The sequence below is a fragment of the Capra hircus genome, chromosome 14 (assembly GCF_001704415.2).
Source record: "Capra hircus breed San Clemente chromosome 14, ASM170441v1, whole genome shotgun sequence".
Taxonomy (NCBI): domain Eukaryota; kingdom Metazoa; phylum Chordata; class Mammalia; order Artiodactyla; family Bovidae; genus Capra; species Capra hircus.
In genome coordinates this window covers 39,171,722-39,182,171 of record NC_030821.1, presented here as the reverse complement: position 1 = coordinate 39,182,171, position 10,450 = coordinate 39,171,722, and positions in this window count along the sequence as shown.

The following is a 10,450-nucleotide window of genomic DNA, read 5'->3' as shown; positions in this document are numbered from 1 at the left end:
TCGCAAAGAGTCGGACACGACTGAGTGACTGAACTGAACTGAACTGAACCCTAAGTTATTTTGGCTTTCCTTTCATCTCAGTGTTGCTGCTTCTCCCTCTCCTTTGCAGAATCTTCTGCTTCTACCCAACCTCTAGGTGTTGGAGCCCCTCAGGGATCAGTCCCTGGGCCGATCTACTCTCACTCTTACTCCTTCGGTGTTCTGTACCAGTCTCAAAACCTACAACCTACAGCAAGGAGCTTAACTCCTCTCCCTCTGTTTATTCAGATAAATTTGGAGAATGATAATAGTACCAACCTCATAAAGGTATCAGTTCAGTTCAGTTCAGTTCAATCACTCAGCTGTGTCCGATTCTTTGTGACCCCATGAACCGCAGCATGCCAGGCCTCCCTGTCCATCATCGACTCCCGGAGTTCACTCAAACCCATCTCCATTGAGTCAGTGATGCCATCCAACCATCTCATCCTGGGTTGTCCCCTTCTCCTCCTGCCCCCAATCTTTCCCAGCATCAGGGTTTTTTCTAATGAGTCAGCTCTTTGCATCAGGTGACCAATGTATTGGAGTTTCAGCTTCAACATCAGTCCTTCCAATGAACACCCAGGACTGATCTCCTTTAAGATGGACTAGTTGGATCTCCTTGCAGTCCAAGGGACTATCAAGAGTCTTCTCCAACACCACAGTTCAAAAGCATCAATTCTTCAGCACTCAGCTTTCTTCACAGTCCAAATCTCACATCCATACATGACCACTGGAAAAACCATAGCCTTGACTAGACGGACCTTTGTTGGCAAAGTAATGTCTCTGCTTTTGAATATACTATCTAGGTTGCTCATAACTTTTCTTCCAAGGAGTAAGCGTCTTTTAATTTCATGGCTGCAGTCACCATCTCCAGTGATTTTGAAGCCCAGAAAAATAAAGTCAGCCACTGTTTCCACTGTTTCCCCATCTATTTCCCATGAAGTGATAAAACCAGATGCCATGATCTTGGTTTTTTGAATGTTGAGTTTCAAACCAGCTTTTTCACTCTCCTCTTTCACCTTCATCAAAAAGCTCTTTAGTTTCTCTTCTATTTCTGCCACAAGGGTGATGTCATCTGCATATCTGAGGTGACTGATATTTCTCCTGGCAATTTTGATTCCAGCTTGTGTTCATCCAGCCCAGAATTTCTCATGATGTACTCTGCATGTAAGTTACATAAGCAGAATGACAATATGCAGCCTTGATGTACTCCTTTCCCAATTTTGAACCAGGGCATTGTATAGAATAGGGTATAAATAAATATGTTTCCACTCACAATTATTGTGGCCACAAAGCCCAAACATGTTACCAAAATAGATATTCTGCTGAAGGAATACAACATTTAACACAACAGTAAGAACCACTTATAAATTTAAGCAGTTGTCAACAATTTTCTGTCTGTAACTTATTTGTTTATTCATTAATAAGCACTCATGTCACCACAATATTTCGCCTATATACGTTTTTTATTATATACTGGGAGGAGAACAGTTACTTACTAAATTATACACTATTAAAAATAATGAGGAACAACAAAAGTCCTCAAAGATTTCCCCTAGAGTTTAATCTTTAAATAATACCTCTCTGGGAAACTTTTAATGTTGCTGCATTCAATATGAAGATCATGGTTACAGAAGAAAACAATAATAATTTCTAGTCCAGAGCTATAAATCAAGCCTAGTTATGTATTATCACAAAAGGAGTGGAAAATTTATTATTGTTGTTGATGTTTAGTCTATGTCATGTCCATGGACTGTAGCCTGCCAGGCTCCTCTGTCCATGGGATCATCCAGGCAAGAGTAGTAGAGCAAGTTGCCATTTCCTTCCTCAGAGAATCTTCCCAACCCAGGGGGAGAAACTGTGTCTCCTGCATTGACAACATGAGCAGTTATAGAATGCCTATTATAGAAAGTCTATTATAAAAAAAATAAAAAATTTAAAAATAAATAAATAAATAAATAAATAAAAATTTAAAAAAAAAACAAAATCACATACAACCTTTTTGTTAAACTAGCTTTTATTCTTCTTTCTAGAGTTTCAGTTTTGTAAAATTCTGTGTGTGGGTGCTCAGTTGCTCAGTCATGTCCAGCTCTTTACGACCTTATGGATTGTAGCTCACCAGGCTCCTCTGTCTGTGGGGTTTTCTAGAATAGGTTGCCATTTCCTCTTCCAGGGGATCTTCCCTACCCAGGGATCAAACCTACATCTCCTGCACTGCCAGGTGGATTCTTTATTACGGAGCCACCTAGGAAAACCTTTGTAAAATGGTCTCAGAGCAAATGCCAGAGAAGAGCAAGAAAAAAGTGTAAGAATAGGACAGTCTTTGCAAAGAAAAAATCTTACCCACCTCTAATCTGTTCTATGTATGATAGCCAAGGTGGAAATTCGTAAAATTGATATCTGATTGGGTCACTTCTCCACTTAAAATATTTTGGTGGCTTCTCATTGCCTTTTCACTTTTCACTTTCATGCATTGGAGAAGGAAATGGCAACCCACTCCAGTGTTCTTGCCTGGAGAATCTCAGGGACGGTGGAGCCTGATGGGCTGCTGTCTATGGGGTCACAGAGAGTCAGACACGACTGAAGCAACTTAGCAGCAGCAGCAGCAGCAGCATTGCCTTTAAGTTATTCTAAATGCCCTAATATAATTTACAAACCTTTGGTCTCACTGCTTTCATCTCTTATCATTACAACCCTATAATCTATGTGACAACCTTACTTTCTTTAGTTTCTGGAAAATACCTTAAATACCCTAAATGTTGGGAAAATACTCTCTCCCAACATTTAATAGAGTGCCTGGTTTATAGCAGAAGCCCAAAGAACATTTCTGGAGTGAGAAAAAAATGAAAGAAAATGAATGAAACAAAGGGAATGATTTGATTCATTTCTTCCTTTCACAGTTCAGTGCAGAAGCCTGACTAATGACATTTTACCCTCTCTGGAGGGTAAAAAAAAAAAAAAAAAAACCTCAGAAGCAAAAGTAATCTCAAAGGATTAACAAACTGATTTTTCAGACATTGAGCAGATCTGCACATAATGTATAGGAACAGATTGTTGTGTTATAAATCGAGGGCAATAATTTTGAATAGACATATTTCAAAAATTATTTCTTAAGTAAAATTCTGAAAGCAAAGGGTGGCTTCCTCTAATTTGAGCAACTGTGTAAATGGTTTAAGGAATTTTTTTTTTTTAAGAAAACATAATTAAGAAGTCTCCAGTTAGAGAAAGATGGAGGTTTGGATGCACTCATTTCTCATTGTTTTTGCCCAAAATTTGTGAAATGACATAAAAGATAATTAAGATAAAATAATTCCATTGCAATATGGAAAATAGAAGTGTTATAAATGGATCAGAAATTTTGAGTAACCTTTGAAAAACAGTGGCTAGTTGGACTCAGATCTGTACAGAAATCCAGCTAGAGGAAGGCATGTATCTTAAAGATAGGTGCAGCTGAGGGGAGTGCTAAGTCCAGAGTCAAGAGGTAACAGGTGCCAGGCAACCACGCATCAGGATGTTTAATTCAGAGTGTACGGAGGAGCTTCCCAGGTGGCTCAGATGGTAAAGAATCTGCCTGCAATGCTAGAAGACCCAGGCTCAATATCTGGGTTGGGAAGATCCTGTGGAGAATGAATGACTACCCACTCAGTATTCTTGCCTGAATAATTCCATAGACAGAGGAGCCTGGCAGGCTACAGTTGCAAAGAGTTGGACATGACTGAGTGACTAACACTTTCACTTTCTCCTTCATCTAGACCAGCTGATTGCTTTCCCCTTTCCAGGCTTTAGTAAGCTTTAGGCAGCAAGTCATGTGTATTCAAATGAAAGCAATGAGCGTAAGCCCTAAGGACATAGAGGCAAAAAAAATTTTTATATGGGTGAAAGTGGAAATACAGCATACCAAAACTTATCAAATGAAGCAAAAGTATTTCTAAGAAATTTACAAAATTGACAAAACTACCTAGACTTACCAAGAAAAAAGGGGGGAGGATTCAACTAAATAAAATTATAAACAAAAGAGAAACCATTACAACTGATACCCAATAAGCATGACAGATCATAAGAGACTACTATGAATAATTTATATCCTAACAAATTGGACAACCTAGAAAAAATGGATAAATTTTGAGAAACATACCACCTACCAAGTCTGAATCATGAAGAAAAAGATCTGAGCAGATCAATAACAAGTAAGGACAGACTTAGTAATCAAAACCTTCCAACAAAGAAAAGCCTAGAACCAGATGGCCTCACTGGCAAACTCTACCAAACATAAAGCAGAATTAATAAGAATTCTACTCAAGCTCTTCCCCCCCAAAAAAATTAAAGAGGAAGAAACACACTCATCTTACTATCTAAAGCAATCTACCAATTCAATACAGTTCCAATGACATTTTCAATATTCTAATGACAATATTCCAATGACATTTCCCCAGAAACAGAACAAAGAGCCCTAAAATTTGTATGGAACCACAAAAGACCCTGAATAGCCAAAGTAATCATGGAAAAAGTAACAAAGCTGTAGGAATCAAAATTCCTGATTTCAAGTTATATCACAAAGCTATAATAATCCAAACAACATGCTACTGGCATAAAAGCAAATCAGTGGAACAGAAAAAGAGTCCAGAAACAACCCCATGTGCATATGGTCAGCTAATTTTGACAAAGGAGTCAATAACATAAAATGAGGAAAGCACAGTCTTTTCAACAATAGATACCGGGGAAACTGGGCAACCACATTCGAAAGGTGAAAACGGACCCCTAACTTACACCAAAATCAACTCAAAATAGATTAAAGACTTGAACATAAAACTACTAGAAGAAAATATTGAAGGTAAGCTCGTTGGCATCAGTCTTGGCATTTTTTTTTTAATTTGACAACAAAAGAAAAGACAGAAGGAAAATGGATTCAGTTCAGTTCAGTCGCTCAGTCGTGTCCGACTTTTTGCGACCCCATGAATCACAGCACGCCAGGCCTCCCTGTCCATCACCAACTCCCGGAGTTCCCTCAAACTCACATCCATTGAGTCCGTGATGCCATCCAGCCATCTCATCCTCTGTCGTCCCCTTCTCCTCCTGCCCTCCATCCCTCCCAGCATCAGAGTCTTTTCCAATGAGTCAACTCTTCGCATGAGGTGGCCAGAGTATTGGAGTTGCAGCCTCAGCATCATTTCTTCCAAACACTCAGGACCAATCTCATTTAGAATAGACTGGTTGGATCTCCTTGCAGTCCAAGGGACTCTCAAGAGTCTTCTCCAACACCACAGTTCAAAACCATCAATTCTTCGGCGCTCAGCTTTCTTCACAGTCCAAATCTCACATCCATACATGACCACTGGAAAAACCATAGCCTTGACTAGATGGACCTTTGTTGGCAAAGTAATGTCTCTGCTTTTGAATATGCTATCTAGATTGGTCATAACTTTTCTTCCAAGGAGTTAGCGTCTTTTAATTTCATGGCTGCAGTCACCATCTGCAGTGATTTTGGAGCCCCCAAAAATAAAGTCTGACACTGTTTCCACTGTTTCCCCATCCATATCCCATGAAGTGATGGGACCGGATGCCATGATCTTCATTTTCTGAATGTTGAGCTTTAAGCCAACTTTTTCACTCTCCTCTTTCAGTTTCATCAAGAGGCTTTTTAGTTCCTCTTCACTTTCTGCCATAAGGGTGGTGTCATCTGCATACCTGAGGTGATTGATATTTCTCCCGGCAATCTTGATTCCAGCTTGTGCTTCTGCCAGCCCAGCATTTTTCATGATGTACTCTTCATATAAGATAAATAAGCAGGGTGACAATATACAGCCTTGATGTACTCCTTTTCCTATTTGGAACCAGTCTGTTCCAAACCATTTTTGGAAAATGGATTGAAGACCCCAAAATTCATCTCAGAGCTCTTCTGGATTACTTGGGTGAGTGATGAGCAGTCTGTATAGGAAATAAGAAAAAAAAAATAATAGAAGAAAATTCCCAAGCACTACAGGGCTTCCCACATGGTACTGGTGGTAAAGAATCTGCCTGCCAATGCAAGAGATGTAAGAGACATAGGTTCTACCCCTAGGCCAGGAAGATTCCCCTCAGGGAGAACATGGCAACCCACTCCAAAATTCTTGCCTGGAAAATTCCATGGGCAGAGGAGCCTGGTGGGCTACAGTCCACATGGTTGCAAAAGAGTTGGACGGGACTGAACAACTGAGCACAGAGCAATATGAGTCAAAAAACGGAAAGAACTAAGTGCTGAACAGTAAATGCAAAAAGACCATTCACACAGATGCTGAAATTTGTAAACATCCACTCTTTTAAGTTGTCAACAGAGTTAAAAATAACTTACCTACAAAGGAATGAAAATCAGATTGCTTCTGAGTCCCTGTTGGCAACTTTGAATGCTGAAAGGTAGAAGAGAAATATCTATAAAGTCTTGAGGAAATAATGTAGGGTTCTATATCTATCAAATGATCAACCAAATGCAAAAGCAAACTAAAGATATTTTCATTCATATAATAACTCATAAAAGGTACTGCCCAATTTTTGAGAAAATCACTCAAGGATATACTCTGTAAATATAAGGAGCCTGTGAGATTCAGCTCTTCTAGATTATTGCTGATGAATATGTTTGGTATTGTCTAACATCATTTAGCGTCCTTCTCACCCCCTGTGCTTTCCCCAAGAACTGCTAGCCTGTGAACTACACTTCCTATCTTCTTTGCCTGCAGAGTTCCTGGTACTCTATAGATTCTGCCAATAAATCCTTGCATTAGATTTGGAAGGTGGAAGGGAAGTAGAAGTCATACATTCCCCCCTGGAATTGGCAGTGGATGTGTGGGCTTCCCTGGCAGCTCAGTGATAAAGAACTTGCCTGCCAATAAGGAGACTTAAGACACGTGGGTTCAATCCCTGGGTCAAGAAGATCCCCTGGAGGAGGAAATAGCAACCCACTCCAGTATTCTTGCCTGGAGAATTCCATGGACAGAGGAGACTGGCAGGCTACAGTCCATGGGGTCACAAACAGCTGGACATGACTGAGTGACTTAATAAGCACGCACGTGTGAGCTTAAGCAAATGTGTAGTGATCACATGTTTGTAGCAGTCACACCTGTGACTTCTACAGCAGTCACATTTCTCTGACAATGCCTTACTTCAGAACAACTGTGGCCGTGGACACTGGCCTTTCCTGCCATCTTCCGGCTCCTGGGTGATAACAACTACGTCCTAATTTTCTGTTCCACACAGCTAACGTGCCTCGGACTTTCACTCCTTCAGCACTTCCGAAGTTCTGGAAAACACCAAATTCACTTAAATCTCTTTCTGTTTGACATAATTAAAATGGTTTCTGATTGAATCTTTACCAATAAAGCCCATTTCAAAAGTAATAACCATTTGGAACTTCTCAGGAAATGCTATACAAAAAAAAAGCATTATTTAAAAAGAGAAACTCTCTGGAGTTCAAATCAAGCTTCTTCCACACTTAAAGGACTCCTTACATATCATTAAAGAATTCACTAAGTTTGAGAATACAGGAAACCTCAGAAAGAACAGATGATTCTTTAAAATTTTACAAAAGCTAGAACTCTTGTAAATTGTTGCACTTGACTCTTAAATTTTCAGATCTTCCAGAAACTGCAATAAATTCTAGAAACATCTTGCCATGCAATAAATTCACTCTCAAGTAATATATTTATTAGAAGACCCATGAATTTCAGTTAGTTTCTGCAAAGGGAAAAACACTGAAAAAAAACTTCTGCAAAATGAATTTTGTTCTGTCTATAACTGTAAGGTAATATCCTGCACTATGAATAAGCCAAACCACAATTTTCATGGTGGCACACACAGAGCAAAGCTTCAAAACTTTAAAGTAAGGGTCAACTTCTAGAAGTTAAACCCAGATTTCAGGGGCCTCTCCTCATTCATCTCACAGTTGAAACCTTATGAAACGTGGGTTGGTAGTGCTTAGTCGGTCAGTCATGTCCGACTCTTGCGACCCCACGGACTGTAGCCTGCTAGGCTCCTCTGTCCATGGGGTTTCCCAGGCAAGAATATTGGAGTGGCTTGCCTTAAGCAAATCAATGATCTCAGTCTTTAAATGGCATATACAACAAAGGCACTACAGAATGAGCAGGACACCACCAAACTGAGACCCAAGGTAGAACGTGATTAATTCAGCTGGCCCGGTGCCTGGCACATGATAAACGTGGAATGAAACTTTGCACAGTCTGTAGAACTTCACTGCAAGCGATTCAGCTCACTATTTCTCTGGTAACGAGCACTACAGTTCACTGATTCATTCAGCGAACGTTGGTTGAGGATCTAGCATGGCGTTTACGCATCTGAGAAAACTGTCACGTGCATTCTCCCGCTTTCGCTCTTTCTCCTACACACGGACCTGTGCCCATGCTCTTCGGTTATTTCCCACCTGCATTAATCATGCTCGGGATCGTCCTTCTCCTACTCCTTGTTCTTACTGATTCGTGTCTGCGTTCAATATTTAAAGAGTGATTCCTGCACACCAAGCCCTGTGTATATAAATGAATAGAACCTGGTCCTCAGCTGTAAGGCCATCCAGATGATAATCTGCCTAAAAAACAAATGTAGAGGCTTCCCTGGTGGTCCAGTGGTTAAGACTCCATATTTTCATTGCAGGGGATCTAGGTTTGATCCCTGTGGGGAACAAAGATCCTGCATCCCTTGTGATCTGGCCAATATAATAATAATAAAAGTTATTTATAAAAGTAAACACAGATGTAGCTATCTCCTGATCTGACAATGGCTGTCAGTTGTCCCCCCAATCCTTGATGGTCCTACCCATGGTGCCTCTGAAATGACTGAACTGATAATCACAGCTCATAGAGCTGTGGTTCTTCAGCCTTGTGCTTTTGCTCAGGTGATCTCTCTGCTTGCTTAACTTCCTCCCTCTGCAGCTCACATGTCCACTGCTTGCTTAGGAACCTATCTTGAACGCATCTTGATCCATTCCCACTTCCCCACATTGGCTGGCTCTCCTCTCAGCTTCTATAACTCCCTATGTTTGCTTCTATCAACGATTATCAGGACTTCCTTGACAGTCTAGTGGTTAAAACTCTGCACTTCCACTGCAGGGGACCTCGTTCTATCCTTGGTAGGGGAACTAAGATCCCACATTCTGTGCCATGTAGCCAGAAAGACAAATAAAAACAACACATTGCAACTAAAATTATTTCTTCCAGTTTTTATCCATTCACTCCACTGTTGATGGACTATTAAGTGCCAGATACTTGGCTAGCTGCTAACTGCACAATATTGAGTAAAACAGACGGGATTCTTGTTTCCATGGATCTTACAGGATTGTGAGAGGAGACTGATAACAAATAAGTAAAAATGTACGTCATACATCTTGGGGAAATGGCCATGAAAAGAATGAGATTCATATTCTGTTAGAATAAAGGGATGGGTAAGATAAAGTTGTCCAAAGATTCTTATCAAAGGTGGTAACAAATGCCTGACATGGAGTAGACACTCAATAAATGTTTCCTTAACCTTTAAAACTGTGTTTGGCAAAGTTGCATTGGAATTAGAAAAGTTATAAATGTTTATGTATAAAAATAAAAACTACAATATGGCAGTTACGATGGTGTAAATAACATGGTGTAGTAGGGAGAACAATAGAGAAAGAAGTTGCAAGTGTGTGATGGGGAGGAGAGACAGAGAGGGCCCCTCAGATCCCTCAGGCTAGGATGTATTACATGTTTCCCTTCAGGATGTATGTTTCGCTTTCTGGAGAAACTGTGAGATCATTTTAGACCACCAGAGGGCAGTATCTGACCACGTGTGACAACATCTCTTCTGACCCAGACACTCATTTTGTATGGGACCTACTGCTGTCTGTCTCATTTATTAAAAAATAGAGGGAGTGGACATAAAATGCTATTCACTCCTTTCACATTACTAATAAAACATATTATCATCAAAGATGACAAATATTGTAATTGGATTAAACGTACTAAAAGGGAAGAAAAAAGAGGCATGTCACATTAATAGTTCTATAATTATCCTTATCTAATGGAACACATCTCTACTTCCTAATCATTTATAATTTTCATCACTCCACACTAGGTCACAGCAGGTATTAATATCAGGAGAGAAGGAATGTTCCGGTTTGTATTCCGCATTGATGTTGTTCAAGCACTTCCAAGGCGTGCTTCCTTCACGCTGAATAGTCTGGTTTAGCCTCATCATAACTCATTGAGGTAGATGAGAAGCAATTATCATTTTTGCTTGGCAGATAAGAAGTGCAGAGGAGTGCTCTGCTGGTTGAGGCAGAATAGAAAATGGCCACCCAAGTCTGACAGGCTGCCCAGAATTCACTCCACTCACTGCCAGCCAGAATGAACAGGCCCTGGAGCGCTGCCAGCTCCTGGCAGAAGTCAACAGTCAGGTGCGTTCAAGAGTGTGTTGTCTGAGA